The sequence below is a fragment of the Periplaneta americana genome, chromosome 14 (genome assembly GCF_040183065.1).
Source record: "Periplaneta americana isolate PAMFEO1 chromosome 14, P.americana_PAMFEO1_priV1, whole genome shotgun sequence".
Lineage (NCBI taxonomy): Eukaryota > Metazoa > Arthropoda > Insecta > Blattodea > Blattidae > Periplaneta > Periplaneta americana.
This window is the reverse complement of record NC_091130.1, coordinates 86,027,928-86,048,773: the sequence shown is the minus strand read 5'-3', so window position 1 is coordinate 86,048,773 and position 20,846 is coordinate 86,027,928. Positions and strand designations below refer to the sequence as shown.

At 36.3% G+C, this 20,846-nt stretch overlaps 1 non-coding gene across 1 annotated transcript; it reads right to left on the bottom strand.

Annotated features, from left to right (window-relative positions):
- Nucleotides 1–521: 521 nt before the first annotated feature.
- On the bottom strand, nt 522–592 carry TRNAG-GCC (transfer RNA glycine (anticodon GCC)). Its single transcript has one exon. It is a non-coding gene; the product is annotated as a tRNA-Gly (tRNA).
- Between the last annotated feature and the right edge of the window lie 20,254 nt (nt 593–20,846).

Sequence of the window (20,846 nt, the reverse complement as noted above, 5' to 3'; positions counted from 1 at the left end):
AATTTCATTTTGTATAAATACATGGTTTAATTATGCGAAGTTGACTGTACGACAAAGTGTTGGTTTAGTTCTTTTCTTGCCGGCATAGTTTGTCTAGATTGCCTTGAAGCCTGTGTCATATACTGGAAGTGAAGTGGTTGTCGTGGAAAACGTCAATGCGGATTGAATTTTGTTTCATAAGGTGATAAGTTATTATATTTTGTTCTATGATTTAGTGATTTATGGGGGTAAAGTGCGGACGAAAACTGCCAGAAAAGTACTGCCAACTATAAAGTTGGAATGCCACCAAACACTAAAAAAATAAAAAATGGAAAGTTAAACTTTTCTTTAAAAAGATGAATATATGTTTGACTTTCCATCTTTGATTTTGTGATGTTTGGTGGTATTTTAACTTCATAATAGGCAGAACGTTTGTGGTAGTTTTCGTCAGTCATGTTGCATTTTGCCCGTCTTCTAGGAAATTACCAAAATGTAATACAAATGATGATAACAGAATCAATTTTGTGTAATTTTCAAAATATTACATCGGCCGGGAATCGAACCCGGACCGCCCACGTGGCAGGCGAGCAATCTACCACTGAACCACCGATGCTTGTAACTTAAACAGTAGTGAATGGTGAGGCCAAATTCCCCTTCATTCTATGAGCATTCGTCATTGTCAGCGCAAAAGAGATGGTGCTAGTCGCGGCAGGTAACTGGGAACACGATTTGTCTCTTCTACTGCATTTCTAGTTAATCGAAGTATGTAACAAGTGTTGCGATATTGGAAGAAACCGATTTTAAAAATGTGGCGCTAAAATGGCCATGATGATAGAGCGATTCTAGTGTCCACTCGTATGTTTGTGGTGAAACTAATAAGCCGATTTTCTCCACAGTTCAGTAGTCCTACTGTACTGGCCATCCGAGTGGTTATGTCGCATCTTGCAGTCTCCTATTCCTTTGTGCTGGCCCCTCTGTAAAGGCTTTTGGGTGGCCAGGTTTAACTGTTTCCTGAAAACATTTGTTGTTTGGAATTGGACGTTTATGTAATATTATACAGTTTTTTTTTTAATAATTTAAAGAAATGTAAGTAACTGTCACGTGATTTCCCCGTTTCGATGATTCTGCAACATAACCATTCTGATGGACAATATGTAGAACTCAATTCAACCGAGAATGATACACATGAAATATCATGATTTTACCATAAACTAAATAACTCGAATCACACATGTGAAGTGGGTAGACATTGGCTGCATACACGATAAACTAAATTCACTGATGGTTACTTAAAAACAAGATGGCGACTTGGTATAAATTGACTCTAATTTATTATAGTCTGACTCTAATGTTTTTCTTATTATTGGACACTATTTTCATTGAAACCAATGAAGTCCTGGCTTCGAATTATTCGAGCCTGTATAAGTTTCTGAAATTCGATTTTTTTAGTTGGTTATTTAACGACGCTGCATCAACTACTAGGTTATTTAGCGTCGATGAGATTGGTGATAGCGAGATGGTATTTGGCGAAATGAGGCCGAGGATTCGCCATAGATTACCTGGCACTCACCTTACGGTTGCGTAAAACCTCGGAAAAAACCCAACCAGGTAATCAGCCCAAGCGGGGATTGAACCCGCGCCCAAGCTCAACTTCAGTCCGGGAGGCAAGCGCCTTAACCGACTGAGTCACGCCGGTGGCCTGAAATTCGAATTAAATGTTGATTTTTAACATTGTTTTAAAAGGAAATTGTAAGAGGAACAAGCATTTATTCGAATTACCTAATAGGCATATTCGGATTAATCAATCTCTACAGCACACATATAATTTATACTAGCTTGAAGCACCCGGCTTTGCCCAGGTTTTTTGCTTCTATTTTTAATTAAACAGATTGTTAGACTTTTCGGAGATCTAGCCAACTCAAGACAACCAAAAGAAATTATTCACTAAGATTTGCTAGTCCCTAAAGATGAATGTTTACATAGCGTCACTTATATGAATTAGTGGCCTTCTTAGCTAAAATGCCTACCACATTTAAAACACTGGATATCAGGTACCCAAAAAGAAAACATTCTATCATGTGCTCACGTTCAATTATTTTTGTTTTTAATTAGAATTGTCCTGAAGTTTAGCAAACCAAACACATCCTTTGGTCCCTATTCCCCCGCGTAGCGTTGACACAATGTTCAATATATATGTATATATAATATAATTTATATTGGAGGATTTTTCACCCCTTGAGCTCTGTACACCCCCTTATATTGACTGTTTTTTATGTGATCTGAAAAATAATATTTCACAAATACAGGACATATTAATTATACTATTTTTATGTTATGTAACTATACAATGCAGATACAGTGTAATGTCGCAGTAAGTAATTTTTAAACAGAAAGAATATTTTGAGAGACATATTTTAGAACTTCAGAGACTGTTCGTTCCAGTATGCTTAATATACTGCATTAGCAACATGATTAGACAGATATTTATTTCGCAATAACACATTTTCGGACATGAACAACGATATTCTGAGAGATATGTATTTTAGAATTAATAAAACACAGTTATTTTCAGTGGGTTATGTCAATTCATATACTACATTGCAATATGGAAAAAGTATCACTGAATTGCTTATATGAGTAATACAATTCTTTGTTTTCCCCGTCTATTTCATAAATATATAAATGTTTAGGTGTGCCCACTCGAGAGCAAGCTACATAGTTCACAATGTGCAAAACAAAGTTAATGCCTGGAACATTGAGCGACTGTCCTTGATTAATTTACAGTATTTTAATATGGTCAATCCGAATGCTATTCGCATTGAAAATTGTAAAGCATGTTAGTTGGTATCATAGGAATACCTGAGATAAAAACATCTCCTTTCGTTATCAGGTAACATTGTCACTTCTATTAGGTTTTGGATGATTGTTTTTTTTTTACACAAACTCTTGTTCCATTGCATAATTGTAGTGGGTCAGTATTTCGCAATAGTATCATTAGGGATTCAATATTGAATTTTAAATTATGTGTTACCACTGATTGATGTTCTAGCTGATATGAACTAAACATCTATTATCAGGTAGTACCTCTCATTTGACGATACGTGTCAGAGGAAAAACAATTTTATTATCTTTATAATCTGAAATCTGATTAGCTTAAGATGTAGTTAGTCGGCGATGTAAGCAATGGAGGGGAGAAAGGAACTGGCCACCCTACCCTATTATCTCCTGGCCTAGTTGCCTTATGAGTGGTGCTTTGTTTGTATAACTTGTGAGGTTCAGACCTAGCCTATCTTCGGACAGTCGATTAAACAACAACAACAAATTATGTGGTGGTATTCCTTGTGATTTCAAATAATTCAAGAATTCAGTTGGATAAAACATAGCCTGCTCACTATCTACAACTCTATCAAAAAATCATATAATATGGTCCTGAACTGTGTAATAACTATTTATTATATGAATTTTCTAGATTTTGTCTTTCATAATGTCTTTACAATGTTATTTATTTTTGTGTTTTTTTTTTCCATGCCTCATGAAAGCAGAAAATCGATGTTGAATATAACGTAAATAAACGAGTGACTATTTTAATGTTATACATGCATGTTCGATCGTAATTCTTTTTATTTTTTATTTTTCAACGATTTGTCCAATTTTAATGTGACCTGTGCTTTTCTCCTGGTTATGAAGATTAAATGTGCAAATTTTGACTAATATCGGTCAAAGAGTGTAGCTTTGTATAGAGAACGTACATAGGCACACATACAGTACATACATACATACATACATACATACATGCATGCATGCATACATACATACATACACACATACATACACACATACATACACACATACATACACACATACATACATACATACATACATACATACATACATACATACATACATACATACATACATACATACATACATACATACATACATACATACATACATACATACATACATACATACATACATACATACGTAATGCGTTGGAAAATTGAATTATTTTGTTTTCGAACATAGGGCTAAACGACATTTCATACAAGTTGAGAGGATGCAAAGGCATTTCTTTCCCCTTCTACTTGCCCTGAGTTCGTCAGCGACAGAGCAGTAGCTGTTACCTCTTATACCTGAACCCCCCAAACTGTATACACAAGAAAATAAAATATTAAATAGTTCATAAGTGGATATGAAATACAACCACACAGATGTTTGACAATTACATGTTTGAGTACATTTTAGTCTTGTTCTTACAATATTTTCAACTAATAGTTAATTAAATTAAGGAATGTTAGTTTGTATTATGAAGTCAAGGGGGAGCGATACAGTGCATATTGTCCCATTGTGCATGCTGTAGAGTAGCAACTAGTGGTGAAGAAAACATTGATCTTCTCCTCTTAGTAGATTTTAATGTGGCAGTTACTATTAACAGCAATAAACATGAAATAGGAACACTCATTTTATTTATTCATTAAAGACATCAGCTCAAAGAATTTGAGTGACCACAAGGGTCCTGAATACAATAAACATGTACAGTATAATGTGATTTGAAATATTAAAGAAAAAAGAAAGTTAGTTGGTGAAGGCAAATAATATAAGTGTATTAATTGAAATAGAACATAGACTTTCGAAATATAGATTACCGGTAAAAATTTTTAATAATAAAATTTGTCACTGTGTTGTAAGCCAATTAGTCGAAAGTTTGTAAGATGGACAGTAGCATCTTCCCCTTCGCTGATGGTAGAGAGTGTGAGTAGAGGGAAAGGCCTATCAACCAAACTGAAATGGGGATTAGTTAGTAGCGGCCGGTGACTGAAATTCTCGGTGAGGTCTGTTGTAACTACCACCCATACAAAATATTTATTATATTGATGATACTTTATTATGATTGACATTATTACTATATTATTATTATTGTTATTATTATTATTATTATTATTATTATTATTATTATTATTATTATTATTATTATTATTACTATTATGAAAAATAATAAGTTGTCACTCATCAAATAACTTGTTATGCTGTGAGTTTGTTTCAGTAACTGTTTAATATTTATTAAGCATCGCATATTAAGCTCAGCTCAAGGAGCATGTGTTCGAATTTCCCTGGAAATATTCTTCAAATCGCTGAAGCTGTCAGTAGGCCATACTATTCTCTCTCTCTTTCTCTCTCTCTCTTTTCAGCAGCAGGCACGACCAACAGAAAAGTTTATTTCACACGATATTACCAAAGACCCATATATGTTGCTCACACCAGGACGCTTAGAAAATTCGCGTTTTAACGTTATCTTTCTAAAAATTGTCAGTGATGGCGTGCGTGCCTTGGCTCAAGACAATGGTAGGCCTTAGTGCCAATATGGACCATGTATGGATAAAATCACTTTCTGAATGTTCCCTTGTTCTACTATCTATATCTGTAATTTGTTTGGTCATATCTGCCATCTATGAAGATTGTGAGAACAATTTGAAAATAGAGGCACCAACGAGCTAGATTCCAGTCAAGACAACGGTAAGAGCCATTCGTGTTGTGAAAATGGCTGCTACTGGGAAGAAGATATTGTTGGAAGGAGAAATAAGGAGTCAAAATGAAGAACCATCGTCCACAGGAGATGCTAAAAGTGGTTTGGAATATGAACCAAATACTTTAAACGAGAGAAAGAGGGAAAAAGACAACGAAGAAACGAGGAAACGAGAAAGCGAGAAAACGAGTAAACTACACAAGAATGGATAAAACGAATAGAGAGAAAATAGAGGTAATACAGAGAACAAAATGGAGGGAAAATAGAGGACAAATTTAGTGGTAAAATAGAGGAGAAAATAGAACAGGAAGAGGTTATTATTTCAAGGAGAAATAATTAGTCCAAATTGAGGACCATAAATCACAGGGGATGCTAAAATTGGTTCCGAATATGAACCAAGTACTTTAAATGAGACAAAGAGGGAACAAGACAACGAAGAAACGAGAAAGAGAGAAAACGAGTAAACTAAAAAAAATGGATAAAACGAATAGAGTGAAAATGGAGGTAATATAGAGGACAAAATAGAGGACAAATAAGTGCTAAAATAGGGGAGAAAATAGAGGGGAAAGTTAGGGAAACTAGAAAAGAAAATTGAGGAGAAAACAGCGAAAATGTAGAGAAAGTAGAGAAGACATTAGAGGTAAAATTGAGCAGAAAACATAACCAATACTAAAGAGAAAATAAAGGTGAGATATAGGGGTAATAGAGGAGAAATAACTATAATTCCTGTATTTTTACATTTATTTCTTCATCCATTTTTTGCTTATTTTCTCCTCCAATTTCTCTCTCTATTTTTCTTCTATTATCACTTCTATTTTACCTTATTTTCCCTCTATTTTCCGCTTTATTTTCCCGTTATTTTCTCATATATTCTCTCTCCTTTTTTCTCTATTTTCCCTCTATTTTTCCAGTATTATTCCTCTATTTGCTCCTGTATTTTCCCTTGATTTTCTACTCTATTTGCTCCTGTGTTTTCTTCTATTTTCTACTCATTTTTCTATAGTCACCCTCAATTTTACCCTATATTATCCCCTCTATTTCCTCTATGTTTCTTCTATTAAATTAAATTATGTTTTATATAACGTCGCTCGCAATTGCCGAGGTTATATCAGCGTTGCCTGTGTGACGGAATTTTGTCCCGCAAGAGTTCTTTTACATGCCAGTAAGTAGATCCTATAGTTAGATTATTTATTAAACATAATTGTGGCAACAATTAGTGGTATTATTAACAAGAATTCCTATATCATAATTGCCTAAAAATAAATTTTGGAGGAATATAATGGCAACTCCACAACCAATGAGGCATGCAGCGTTGTGTATATAACTTACATTAATTACTATTAAATATGGTGTTGTTTAATTTTAAAGATATGATTAAACAATAATGAATACTATATTAAATCATGTCAACTGGACTGAAATATTAACTTTTACCATATATAATTCGTAGGCCATTCCAAACTTTGTTTTTGCAATTTCTCAAAACTTTCCTAATGACACAATTGTCTTGTCCCAAGTCACAGAAATTATTACATTTATCACCATTATTTCTCGCATCTCTTTCGATTTCTATTTTCCCGAAACCATACTGGACCACACGACGATTCATCACTGTTATTCCCACCCCAACCCACCCTTGAGACCGGCATTGACAAAAGACCGGGTTCTGAATGGGAGAAGTGAAGGCTGATCGGTGGACAATACCTGCTTTGCCACGGGGACGCAAGAAATGTACCTCAGTTTCAGCTTTCCAAGTACAACCTTAAAACCCGTGGAAATGTACGAAATGCAGAAGCCAGACCCGGTCACAATATTTCGGGCCTCAGGAACAAATTATTGCAAGACAAGCATATAGTCCAGTAGAGTTGTGAGCTCCAATACCGGTTGTGGAGCTAGATCGGAGCTTGAACTTGCTGTGGAAACACCGGAGCACGAAACCAGTCTAGTGGAGCGCTCCGCTGCGTTTAGACCTTTCTAACATCGCTGATATAGTCTATACATTACAAAGTTTTCTACTTCTACAACCCTATACGTTTCATTCAAATAACTAATAAAATATGCTATATACGACTTAAAACACTAAAATATAGAGTTTAAGGAAGCAAAATGACTGATGCCCAGCCTCACTTGCCTCAGCCAATCAGCCGCCACTGAGCCCAGTACTCTTCATAACAATAGCTGACGAAATACGAAGCACATCATAGGAGCAGCACCTTCGATCTTCTCCTCGGAAACGAACTGTTCACAGTGAGGCAGAGAAATAACGTTTCGGAACAGGTTACAATCTGTTTACTATTTGTTTAGTTCAATGTTGAATTCCCTTTAGTTGGCAGCACTGCCGTAAGCGAGGCGAGAGTAGTTCCCTCCGACCTCCTCGTCGCATTAAAAGAAGGATCAAGAAAAATTTCGTGGATAGTACTTACATACATACATACATACCCACATTTTACTTTTATACTCGTATATTAGATGATAGTTCTCGAAACTAAACTATAAAACAGTAGGCTACATGCAACTAGTAACTTTAATTCAACGACAATTTCAACGTGAATGAGAAATGAACGACACATTTTTCCTGCAATTTTCTATTAGGGACGAAGCAGGACTACGAAACAGGTCTCACAACTTTGCTTTCCTCCTGGATAGCACTCCTTCAAGATGGGTGCTGTACGTGACATTCGTTAGAAGCAACGTGCTGTTCTTGTACTGTGAGACAGTTCCTGTCCCACGAGATAGTGGGAAACGTGCACAAGAGGTTGAAAAAAGTGTATGAAGATGCACCTGTCGATTGCAGACGATTAGTCGATGAGCAAGCAGATTATCTGGTGAAAGAGGGCACGCCAATATTCGGGATACTCCTAGCAGCGGAAGACCCTGCACTGCACGAAGTCCTGACAATGTGAAACGCATTAATAACATAGTTGTGACTGATAAACGCGTAACAGTGAAAGAATTGTCACTCCAAATTGGAATAGGAGAAGCAAGTGTGTGCAGAATATTGAAACTGTTGGGGTTAAAAAAGGCTTCCACCAGGTGGGTTCGGAGGATAGAAACCCACAAGGAAACCCGAAAAACAGTGTGCATCGAAATTTTGGACCAGTATGTGAGAATGGTGGAGATAACTTTCTTGCAAGAATTATGACAGGAAATGAAACATAGCTCCATCATTTTGAATCGGAGACAAAGAGGAAGACAATGGAGTGGCATTATGTAAATTCACCAAAGAAAAATAAATTCAAAACTGCGCCTTCGGCAGGAAAAGTGTTTTTTTTTCGATTCAGGAGGACTCTTGCTTGTGGAAATCATTAATTCTGACGCGTATGTGGCGAATCTCAAGAAACCTCAAGCTCGACTAAGTAGTGTTTGACCACATCGGGAGAAGCAGGATGTTCTGGTATTGTACGACAACGCACGGCCACAATACTGTATGTCAGTCACAAAACCACAGACCATATCAGAAAACGTGGATGGACAATACTGAAACATCTGTATTACAGTCCTGGTCTGGCACCTTGCGATTACCATCTCTTTGGCAAACTGAAGGAATCCCTCCGTGGAACGAAGTTTGAAGATGATAACTAACTCGTGCACGCTGCAGGAGAATGGCTCAGACGTGTTGGTCCAGACTTTTACCGTGCAGGCCCTCGTCCCAAGGTGGCATAAGGCAGTTGAAAGGGACGGGGATTTTGTGGAAAAGTGACATTTTGTTCCTAAAGGATGTATCTACATTGTGAAATAGCAAAACTTTAGAATAAAAATGTAATTTTTAAATAAATATTGTGCATTACTTTTGAAGTGATCCTCGTATGTTGCTTGATGTACCTTCATAGAAGTTCCTTAATTTGTCGCAGTGCGGCTGGAGAGTTACTAGCTGTGTTCCTACAGGAATTATGGGGGAAAATGTTGCCAATCCGACAAATTGTTATGGTTTATTTTATGACGCTTTATCAACTGAGGTGGTTATCTATCTTCTTAGGTGATAATGCCAAGGGAAATGAGTCCAGGGTCCAGCGCCGAAAGCAACCCAGCATTTCCTCTTAATGGGCTGAGGGAAAATCTCAGATAAAATCTCAACCATTTAACTTGTCCCAGCCAGGATTTGAACTAGAGGCCCCTCGTTTCACGGTCAGACATTTGGCATTTTTAGGCAGGAGAACGGAAAGGTGGGCGTGGATCATTTTGTAGGGACTCAATCGCGTCAATACATTTCTTAAAATGTTTAAACTAACACCAAAAGCTGTTCCCATAACTCTGAGTTTTATTGTACATGGAAGAAATAGCGGATGACTCACTGCTAGAAAGATATTAAAAATATTTGTAAACATAGAAAATGATCTCTTTTTTCTGGCTACTCAAATTTAGACTGTGAAGCATACTCGAAGCATAATAGTATTTATTAAGCACAAGTTATACAACTTTCAGACTTCTTTTTATTTGTTCTGGACTCCTGGCTTAGGATCTCGCAGAGTGACGGTGATTATGGAACATTGGTGGAATGACAATGATGAGGGGAAATGGGAGAATTCCGATAAAAAAACCCTCGCGCCCACTTTGTTCACTATCCAGACGGGGATCGAACTCGGGTTACCACGGTGCAAGGCAGAGAGACTAATCACTCGGCCACAAGTTATTGAATGCTTGAAAAAGTTTCTACATATATAAAACAGAATAACACAGCTTAAGTTTAGACAACTCTCAGCTATACATATAACACAGAAGAGCACAGCACAAGCTTAGACAGGATACTGAATTTCGGTTTTGTCTTTGCAGTGTAGGAAGTTCAGATTTTTACACTAGAACCGGTCCCCAGCCCATTAGGGTGGCAGGAGGGTGAGTAAGTTTGTAGTAAGAAGAAGGGAAAGTGTGTGACCTTGACAACCATAAATGCTTGTGGACGACTGTAACAACGGACCACGACACGTGGGACTTACATAACGCAGAAGTCAACAAGCTTTCACTTTCACAAAACCCCTCTCCCCAGTAGCAGTTGAATTCAACATTCCCTCCATTCTCATTCGCCAATCGCTTTTCCATTATCCATTCGCATACGAGCATCACCCCACCCAACCACCGTTTACGACCATTCACATACATGAGGTCCCCATCCTCATTCGCTAATAACAATCCCCTTCCAACCCCATTAACCAATCGCATTTAAGACCCTCCCCCATGCACCAATCAAAATTGAGTTCCCCCACTTCTGTTTCAACCAATGACGAAGCAACGCCACGCCTCCTTCCCCCACCCCTCCTTTGGCCACGCCCCTCCAGGACCTCCATACCCACAAGCCGATCACGTGACCCCACTTTCTATACTACTTTTCTGGTTTTAACCAGTGCACCAAATGTTTAACATTACCCCATACGGAAGTTTTCAGTTTTAAATATTTTGTGATTGAACAGTTGTGTGGTTCCTGTTGTCACCTATAGAATGCACTATATGCTCTAAAATCGCTAAAAATTGACATTTGTTTTCTCCCAACGCCCTTCATATGTTAAACCAAAACCCATTTTATTTGGTATACATAATGTGATTAAACATTTCATTTCAATTGTTAAATCATAAGCGCTACTTTGAATGAATGCATATTTTTACTAACTACGAATGAATTTTAACCAGTGGCTGTTACATATGTTAAAAAGATAAATAAACAGCAAGGTAACTAAATGCAGGAATTCAATATATGCTACAAAGAACAAAAATAGACGGGGAGTATTAATAATAATAATAATAATAATAATAATAATAATAAAAATAATAATAATAATAATATTTAACATTCGCTTATCAATTCCAATAGTCTCTCGAACATATACAGTGGGTTGGAGGTCTTTTTATGTATATGTCTATGGGCATGATGCCTTAAACCACGACATTACGTTGCAGGACCCCCGGAGTTTGTTACTAAAATCAATATGTATTACATTTTTGGAACTTGGAGATTGTCATACTTCATAAATTTGTTTTCCCTTACTATGTAACAACATTCTCCACTGCAGCATGTACTATCATTAATTTTTATCTGTGGATCTAGCACATAACAATAATTAAAATTTTCATAAGCAATATGCAATGGTGAAAGATGTCTAGCTCACTTACAATGTTTAATTTTTATTGGAACTACTTCTGAAACCGGACATGCTTTCTTTCCATACTTGGTGCATGACATAACAAGACGTTGTTACTTCGCAGATTCCTCTTGAACCTCGGACCAACACCTGTCATTATTTTGCACTTCTGAAGTGCCTCATCTCAAAATCGGCGATGACTTTATGCTATGTTTGCTTACACTCTTCAACGATCCCGCGTAGTTTTCAGTGATCCACGCCATGTGTAAAATATCACTTCCGGGTGTACTGACTTCGAACCACGTCTTGAGCATTATGATCGTCTTTGTTCGCAGTACATTTACATAAGGATGCTAAAATCCGTTATACCAATATTTTTAAAATGACTATTACACTTTTACTACGTCATACTACTTTTGACCAATAAAACGGTACGAAACGACGTCTTTCAACCAATCATGGCTGCTTATCGTACAATTTTATCGCGTCCCTAGCATTTGTTTAATTTTATCGCTTCCTTAGCATTTGTTTGTTTTTGTCACTACCCTAGCATTTGTTCCTTTCTTTGCCAACATTTCAAACTGCACTGGTCTGGACGTCAAAAAACAGAAAATTACAAACCACTCCAGTCGATGCATTGCAGTTTCAAATATGACTCGCATTGGCATTCAAGAACAAGAATTAATAAAGATCACTGGTCATAGCTATGCATCTTCTCTGAAACACTATTTACAAATAAATGAAGAGCACCATTCGGAAATCCTGAATAAGTTGAGGAATACACCATGTACATCAACGATTTCCATTTCTTTTACGCACATGTCCACTATAACATCAACTGAACCACCAACCACTAAAAAATTCAAATTTGAAAATTGTACTTTCAATAATTGTTCCTTTTAAAATGATTCATGTTTATTTTTTATTTCGTTATTCTTAATTAAAACTTTTCTTGTTTATTGCATCATCCCTAATTAAAAGTTTCCTAACACTTGTTTATATTATTTAGGTTATGTTATAGCTTCTGCTATATGATATTATGGATAGTCACGTATCAGAGATTGTTTAATACTCAGATTTATTGAAAATCATCTGTCAAGTGTCGTTGATTACCAGGATCCGGATAATTGAAGTGGAATGCAACTGTTTTCATCAAATGAAAGTGAATCAACAAAGCCTTCTTGACTAGTAACCGTCCACAGGGTTCAATGAAGATTCCATAGTTGGCACAACTGATAACAAGAAAACGGCTAAGCATAACACACTACTGGCATCTAGCGTAATATTTCTAATGTTGAGATGATACAATACAGTTCAGTATTTTCGTAAGTCAATTAATATTTTATTGTATTGGAGTATTTCGTTATTGCTCATCTTTATTATACTTTCTTCTAATCGTTTAATAGTCAATTAAATCCCACTCGAGTTTTGATTTTCTCTAGATAAATCAAAACCTCTAGTGAGATTATTGTTGAAAAAAATCACGTTCCGCTGCGTATTGAATAGGTACGCTTCAAATCGAACACATATCTATGTGTGACACAAGATATTGCAGAATAACGTTACAATGTATCCCTAATATCTTAACAACTTTGTCTTGCAACATAACACTTCACTTCAAAACAGTGAGTTCTACAAATACTAAGACTAGAAGCCGGACCGATTCAGAATGATTCAGCTCAAGTAAAATGAAGTGATCTCGCCGCGTCTACGGTTCAAGCACTGGCGCGCTGGTCTTTCATCCAGGCGGTCCAGGTTCAATCTCCGGCTACGTCGTGATGGAATTTATGGTGGACAAATCAGATGTTGCAGAGGATTTTTCTCGGGGTACTCTCGTTTCCCTCTGTCATTCTACTAATACACTCCACCTCCCCCTCAATTGAAGGGTTCAAAACCATAGTGGGCCAAGAGCCATTTACTAAAACCGTAGAAAACAAGGGTTAAAGTGAAGTTATAACCATAATTCAATGAAAACAAATAGCAAGTAATATAAAGTATACACATTGAAACTAAATTATATGTCAATCTTCATTAAATTATGGTATTCACTTAACTTTAACTCTTTCTTTCTCCGTTTTTAATCAGATTACTCATGCGGATGGAACCTGTCTCTGTCAAGGGATGATGCAGGTTGGCTCACCTGACAGCGTCGGCTGATTAGGAAGGGATTGGAGCTCCGGGCCCCTGGGGCGTATCAGGCTACTCGTCCGCGAAACGGGACCTGTCTTTATCAGGAACTGAGGGAAGATGTCCCACCTGCCGGCGTCGGATTCACGAATGCCACCCAGGCCAATTGATGGACTTAGGCCCAGTTTTATAAATACGGTTAATCTAAAGATTATGTTAACCCTAGGTTAAACCTAACCGTGAGTTTAACTCAACGTTCCGTATTACAGAGGCTTGGTTAAGTTAAACCGTAGTGGAATACGATTGGTATTACTGCTAGGAAAGAAAAGAAGACGATCGCAGCCATTTAAATACATTATTGATTTAAAATAGCCGACGTTCGTGGAGAATCTTCATTAAGAAACATCTTTGTTCTTCGATATCAGAGAGAGTATCATAAAAAACATATAGAGGACCAATACCGCGTACTTCAGTATGCTTGTCAGACTTAACCTCAAATAGTTTCTTAACGCTCCCAAACACAATGCAACCAAATTAAACGTTGCATGACCATCCGCAACGTAACACCATACAGAATCAACTGAGTAATGAAGTAATATTAGTGTGTGTATTTTATGTGTTGTCTAGAATGTTTATGAAACAGAATTCAGTCAAACAATACAATTATGAGTCTAGTAAAATTAGGTAATATTATTAGGGTCATTCCATATACAATTTTAAGTTTTGTAACATCAAGTTCTGGATTTTCCCAATATTCTATTAAACGAATGTCATAATAATAAATAGTTAAATGGCCTAATATGAACCTCATATCATCAATGGTTGAAAGGTAATGAAGGGTGAAATATTCGGGGAGTTGATATGTAGACTATTGTTAAAAATATAATTAAAATGACATGCTTCATTATATCAACGTAAAAATTGTCCCAATACAATGGTGACTATATATATTTACACTTACTTTTGAGTTATTATCGATTTTTACTTCGAGTATGTAATAAAACTTACAGTAAAATAAAGAAATGTTAATATTTTCAGATCGAATACTATTTTATTCTATGTTATATTTTTTACGGCGAGACAAACAATTTTCTTATCTATTTAAAAAAAAAAAATGATGTCATTTCTAAAACTCTGGGAAATATTAAATAAACTAGAATTGGAAATTTTGCTGTTAAGGTTCATAGTCGCATGCAATGTATTACGTCACGCGCTCATATCAGAGATCCACACGCGTGCTTAGGCTCGGCGCACACAGGAAGAGACCGACTCGAGGATTAAGTTAGATAGGTAGGCAGGCACATAGGAAGAGACGCTTGTCTCAGGCTCTCAGAGACTGTCTGAGGGAAAACAATGAAGGTGCCTGGAATTATGTCTCGTCTCGAGGAAACTGGAGACAGTCCAGTGTCTGCATGCGCGTACTTCTGCTTTCATTATTTCGTATTATAATTATCAGCGTTGTCGAGTATTGGGAGGAGATTCAGATTAATTTGAATTCAGTCGCTTCGTCTTGCACCAGTACTACAGTGGAATTAGATACAAACTTGTTATTCTGCTTCAGATAAGACCTGCAATATATAATTATTTGAGTTTAAATTAAAAGAACATGCTAAGAGAGATACTATTGACTGGCTTTGGGAAGAAATATCTCAGAAAATGAATGCTTCAGGTGTACAGTAACATTATTATTGCTACTATTATAGTATTATCATTATATTTTTAAAATTAACAATTAAAAGACTGTCTAACACAAATAACATAAACAATTAATGGCATAGAATGGCAAAATATAAATGTATCCTGTTTAATAGTATACGTAATTATACAGTACTCATTCCAAAAGAGCTGTTCTATTTTGCCACTATTGCTGTAGAAGTGAATACTGCATGTTCGCGATATTATGGCGAACTAATCGCTACATAAGTTCTGCAATAAAAACCAATAAATATAAATTCTTCAAGAACCACCGAGAACATGACATCAATTTCAAGTTTATATTTGGGAGATAAGGAAGTCCACATATTTGTTACGAACAGTGTATGTCGTATTAGAACCTCGCTGCAGATTTGAAACTACTCCTTCGAGATCTTCCTGTGTGCGGCCAGCCTTAACAATCGATATGACTGCCAGATGTTACGACATCCGCTCTAATAGCTTTCACGTGGGAATTTGTTTTCTTGGACTGTGTTAATCTCAGCGCAACTTTTCCCCTTCACTTTAGAGGGTGATTTTGTTCTGTTCTGTCATTGTAAGTTGTAAGTGTTCAATATGCCTAAATTAAAGACGAAAAGTTGGAGTCATCTGTGGTGTTGCAACACTTTCGGACTTGAAAAACATTCGTCACAAGTCTGTAAAAGAAAAGTGACAATTGGCGTGTGTAAAAAGGTCCCGCATTTAGTGGTAGGTGATGCTATTTGCGAATACTGTCACCATAAAATTTAAAAAATTGAAATAATTATTGAAGCTACTGGGACTGAATTGTATGAATGGTCAAAATGCAATATACAGGAAATCATTGTGTCATTCACATCCATTGAAGAACATGAAGTAATTACAAATCTAAATCCTCAAAGATTTACCGGCCTCAAGACTTGTTCACTGTGTGGTTCCAGTTAATGGAAAGTTAGCAATAAAACACTATTCTGCTTCACCAGAAGTACCGAAACTAGTTGAAATCAGACGTGTGACGCACACCGGTCGTCAACGCGGAGACGTTTCTCGCAGTGACCAGCAGCAGTGATGGCGCATGGCGCAGCGGCATAGATCACCCTTTACGCGGTGAGTTGTTTTAATTTATAACTTCCTTACGCTTGAAGACCCCATTATGAAAATTTGACAGCCTAATGAAAATGCTCTGTAAATTATCATATTTTTTTTATGTGAATTGAAGTATTCGATTTAATGTAATGGCGTTTTCTAAAATGTATTTTTAAATTTATTTAAACACAAATTTCAGAGCTGCACTGAATTATAGTATCTTAATAACCTCTTTTTTAAGCTATCTAAAGATATCTTTAAAATTTTTTTTGTAATTATTCTTATTGTCAGAAAACACATTGAAAATATGCCTATGTGTTCAAATCAAATTATTTTAACTGTCCATAACATTTAAACGGTGTACATGATTAATATATATATATATATATATATATATATATATATATATATATATATAACATAAAGAGTTGAATGTGCAATTTTTAACATATTTGGAGATATTAATGTTTTGCGTCATACTGTTTTGCATGGAATTACCCATTAGTGTGTTTATAAATCAGGCCCCATAATAAATCTTACCAGGAGACTGTCTGCCACACACAGTACAATGCTCAATAGGTTTATAGTAGATTTATGGACACCTTCGAAATCTTCCACCGTTTTCAGTATACCTAGGACTTCCAGAGGAAAAATAGCGCAGCGCAACTAGTAATTGATGCAGAGATTCAACAGAATGTTTTCAAAAGTAAAAAAGATATCATTTATCTTTTCAAATAATCTTTAAATTCAATCCCTAAAACACACATTTTTGCACTTTCTCGTTTTTCTGTTGCATGTTGTATCCGAGTTTAAAATTTTCGAAACAAGGTTAGGACTATAAAGCCTAATTATGAAGGTTAGGACTGTCTGCTTCAGAAGCCTCAATCTGTTTTAAAACTTATATTCATTTATATTTCAAAGTCATGCACTTTATTTCACTCACTTATCGTCACTCATAAGTTCTTGGAAACATCTGCAATATCCGTATATAGGCTATTGTGGGAACCGCCTCTTGCACTGTTGAGCCTTGAACTCCAGTTTAAACGGCAGAGGACTGCCGATCAAATTAAACTCAAGTTAACTCAAGATTAACTGGTAGTTAAGGTTTATAATACGAAGCAGAACGAAAAACTTCACTTTAAACTGAACGTAAGGTTTAAACGGAGTTTGTTTATAATACCGGCCCTTAGACAATCATTGCACGTATAGGGCGCACAATGGGCCAAAACCAGGATTTCAGCTACAGTCGCATTTGTCGCATTTTGCTATTCTGCTTCTAAAAATGCAACAAACTTTCAATGTAAATGTGCAAAAATGCGACTTCAGAAACGAAGATGGTAGTGGAGAAAATTAAATCAGAGATGTGTTTGAACTAATCTGAATTTAAATAAAATGCCAACTTTAACCCTAATATACTCATGTAAAATAGGGTTTTTTATGTGGGAAAAATAAAAAAAAATAATAATAAAATGCTAACACCATGGGCAAAAAGGTATTGAGCAATACATGTTCAGGAATGGATTTCAAATAGTGGTGCAATTCACGTAAGTTAAGTGAACAAATTCTTCTGATTGATTTATATAATTCCATCGCATACTGTAAATTGTGAGCGAGTATTTAGTTGCATGAATTTTGTAAAAATTGGAATTAGAAACCGCCATTCAGTAAAAAAGAGTTAGTACTCTGCTAACAATAAATCTTGAAAGGCCTACCCGTAAAGAATTTTAATGTTTAGAGTGCTCATAAAATAACGCACTGTACTTTAATGTGATATAAATTCAGCAGTAATTGATTCTGAACATACCTATGTGTAATGATTTAATGATTTACTTACATAAGTGTATCTAGAGTGTTGTAAGATAGATTGAAAGTAATAACACTAAAAAAAAAAATATTTTTTTTTTGTTTCTGCATACTTTATTAATTTTATCTTTCTGTAGAATTATTTATAATATTGCACAAGCTTTTCGCAATTTGCACAAATATAATTTCACGTTTGTGCATTTTTGCGACATTTATTTTCTAGCTTAAACCTTGGCCAAAACGTGCCTAATTACACGGACCCGTCCCAGGTCCAGCACTCGTACAAAGCCGGCCAGCCAGTCATGAAGTGACTTCGCGGCTCAATCTGCTTAGTCGTTGAACTCTAAAATAAAAACATCGGTTGTAATCTGGGTGTCAGACGTAGCCTACAATACAGTTTCTCTTATCTGTGGAGATTATCAGACTTCCTGCGTTGACTTTGACTAAAAGAAGCTTAATTAAAAACAGAATTGCCACTAATCGAAACTTGCATAACAAGGAAACTGGAAATGCATCGGGTATGTAAATGTTCAGTAACTGAACGAACATCATTTGCTCACGCAAAAGTGCATTTCACGGTCTATCTATTAGTACAACTTAAGAGGAGGGGCATGGACTGGGAACTGCCCTCGCAACTAGGTCGCTTGAGTGGGCCCATTGTAAATTACTACTCGGAATGGAATGATGTGCATACCTAAGATCAACGCGCTACAGATTCTCCTGGATGCCGTACCCAAACTTCCCTACGTCTGCAGAATTTCTTTTACCTTTTCAAGAAGGTATCATCGCTGTCCCTCAACTCAGATCCCACGAGTTATCATGAGCCCCAGAGGAGAGCCCACGATTCATAGCACTACCACCAACAACTAATGACCACATACCACTGGGTACAAGTTCGGTGCTGGCTTGTAGCCGACTCTATATTGGACGGAAGCCTGAAATATAAAAAAGAAACGAAAATATTTATGAAAGATGGGAAGTATAATTATAACGGGGAAATGAGTCTCAGGTCCAACGCGGAAAGTTACCCAAATAAATTATGACAAATTAAATATCTAAATGTTTCTTTGAGAACATTCTAAGTCCCAACTAATGCTGTGTTAGTACCAATTCAAACGGACACGATTCTTCTTTCTAATATTAATTAATCTTTTACCATCACTTATACGTCGTCACATCATATCATATACAGTATAGCAATAGAACTTCTACATATGTGGAGGTATGCTATGAAATATGTTATTAAGGGTGTACATCAATTGAGCGCGAAAGGATTAAAAATGCATCAGTTGAACGCGGGGTTAGTTTTGGGTATACATCATTTGAGCGCGGTGATCATTGTTCTTTGGGCTTAGTGATCACACGTAGCGTGTGAGGAAATTTCTGTGTGGTGTAAGTCAGGCTTGGTGGAGAAAAATTCAGTCCTTGGGCTTTCTAATGAGTATAAAGGTAACAATATTGACAACGGTAAATGGATGCATAGGGTATTCGGCCTTTCATTTCTTCCTCCAAATGAATTCGGAGATGCATTTGTTCAAGATTCAGTTAGCAACTAACCTGTTAATGAAATTTTCACAGCCTGGGCTGATCATTTGATATCAAATTTCATAAAACTGTATTCGTTATTTCCCCCTAAATATGGGATTCCGATACTGTTACATCAGACAAAACTAATAAGCTTAATGCATATGAGGCGTTCCACAAAGCGTTCTCTGTGAATTTTAATAGTACTCACCCTCATATACAGTATATTTGTTTCTTCAAGCCATTATTGATACACAAACTAGCACATATATTAAAATGAATGACAACGGGAATACTGCTAAAACCATATAAAAGGAGGAAATATTATATAGAAGAATTACTTTGTAGATACAGACGCGGAAATATTACTAGAATTGGTTTCCTGCAGCGAGTAGCTACTATTATCCAAGAAAGTGACACAGATATTAAACAATCCATTACTGGCACTGGAACAAATATTTTAAGCGCTGACAAGTACGGTACCAAGTTATCGGTACGAGCATTTTAAATTGTGACAAGTACCAATTTATCGGTACGAGCATTTTTACGAGAGCAGCATTTTTAACCATACCTCTCAACGTTCAGAGAGTCCTACGTCTCTATAAAATGGGAAGGGAAATTGCTTCTTCTCGTGTTAAACTGACCGCCGCGCTCGACTGATGCATTCAGTTCAGGTAAAATTTTCTCTTGCGCTCAACTGATGAACTCCCGTTATTAATAAAAACCTCATAAAACACTTAAAAAGCACCCTTGGCAACAAAAAAGGGACATCTCTTAATTTCTCTCTCTCTCTCTCTCTCTCTCTCTCTCTCTCTCTCTCTCTCTCTCTCTCTCTCTCTCTCTCTCTCTCTCTCTCTCTCTCTCTCTCTCTCTCTCTCTCTCTCTCTCTCTCTTTTTTTTTTCACCTAGGAAATTGGTCAAGATATTTTTCTTTCGAGTTGTTACTTTATTTCGAAAATGTTAATGTTAAATCATAATTAATAATCCATTCTTTGCATTGTATATTATGTTTCACTGGGAAGAAAATGTTTGAATTAACACTCTTAAATGAAGGAGGTTCCAGG